The 1,440-nt window shown below is 46.9% G+C and overlaps 1 protein-coding gene across 3 annotated transcripts in view; it reads right to left on the bottom strand.

Annotated features, from left to right (window-relative positions):
* caskin1 (CASK interacting protein 1) overlaps positions 1-1,440 on the bottom strand; it is a gene marked incomplete in the record, with an annotated part of 59,042 nt that overhangs the window by 25,221 nt on the left and 32,381 nt on the right.

Here is a 1,440-nt window from a genome sequence, read left to right as displayed (position 1 = left end):
GACCAACACTGGAAACAAACTCTGGTTCGTTTAAAGCGGAGCAAATTATCAGGTCTGAATACGACCTAAGATTCATGTCTTTGGTCTGTGAGAAGAAAATGGTGTACCTGGAGAAAAACCTTTAATGATCAAGAAGAACATGTAAACACTACCAAGAAAGGTCCCAGCTGGGATTTGATCCAGAAACTTCTTGCTGAGAAATAAAAGCTCTACAACTGAGCTGCCGTGATGCCAAATTTTGATAATACTGGTGAAGATTCTCAGTCATCCAACTCATGATCAATCAAAAGAAAAAAGTTAAACTCTAAACAACTGGACTTCTTCTGAGTTCTAAGCTTTATAGACCTGCATGAAGGTCTATAAAAACAAGAGCAGGCTGCATGACTAAGAGGCCAAGCACGGCAGGACCTCCACAGGCTGAACCACCATCAGCCCTCTAAGGAAATCCTCAGTAGACCTGTACGCCAGTCTGCCCCTCGTCCTGATACTATAGTAAAAGCCCTAGAACTGAAAATGAATGTAATCAATCAAATTTTAGTGTGGAGTTGTGTTTACAGCAGGGATGTCCAAAGTGTGGCCTGGGGTCCATTTGTAGCTCCTGAACTGATTTTGTGTGGCCCCTGACTTCAGTTCAAGAATTATACTATTTTGTACAAATTTATCCTCCCAGYACAGGTGTCTGATGTAGATGTAGACTTTCTATTTATTATTAGGGCAAATTTATCACAAATTAAAATCTTACAATCAAAAAATTTGGCAACAATACCAATTATTTGTCTTTAAATAACCAGACTCGCACGGCTTTCCTGCCTGCCCGAAGACATCGTTCCCGGCGCCGGGGGAAACGGGCTGGCCGCCTCGTGAGGCTCAGAGCTTGCCGTTCACGTTACTCTGCKGCTGGACCCTCGACAAAAGACTCTCCTCCCGGCTGCCTCGTGGTCTCCTGCCTGCAACAAGTGACCGACTCTGCTCTACACAGCAGGCGCGCTGGAAGCTGCTGTGGCTGCTGTGGCTCCGACCGTCTCCAGAGGAACGAAATCAACTCAGGTTCATCTGCTGCTCCTTCCCTTGTCACCCAGCTGTCTTCCGCTACCGACCCTGAGCTGACTCTCGGCTCTCGGATTAAGGCATTTCGTCCAGGTCCACGCAGTGGTYATGAGCACGTGCGGAGCTGCGTTCTACCTGGTGAGCGGAGGCGCAAAGAAAACCTGAAGAAGCCGACCTGTGCGCTGTGCCCAACCGTTCTTCCAACTGCTGGCGTCAGGAAGTGCATCCAGTGCAAAACAACGAAACTCGCTTTATTAAATGTGAGGTCTCTGACAAATAAAACTTTCATCATGAACGACTTTTTTTGCTCAAACAGTCTGGACTTCATGTTCCTCACGGAAACTTGGCTTTCTCCTGGTGAGCTGTCTGTTTTCTCCGAACTTTTACCGGTGG

Source organism: Austrofundulus limnaeus, unplaced genomic scaffold (genome assembly GCF_001266775.1).
Source record: "Austrofundulus limnaeus strain Quisiro unplaced genomic scaffold, Austrofundulus_limnaeus-1.0 Scaffold53, whole genome shotgun sequence".
Taxonomy (NCBI): domain Eukaryota; kingdom Metazoa; phylum Chordata; class Actinopteri; order Cyprinodontiformes; family Rivulidae; genus Austrofundulus; species Austrofundulus limnaeus.
The sequence above is the reverse complement of the archived record's forward strand: the minus strand, read 5'-3'. Positions and strand labels throughout refer to the sequence as shown.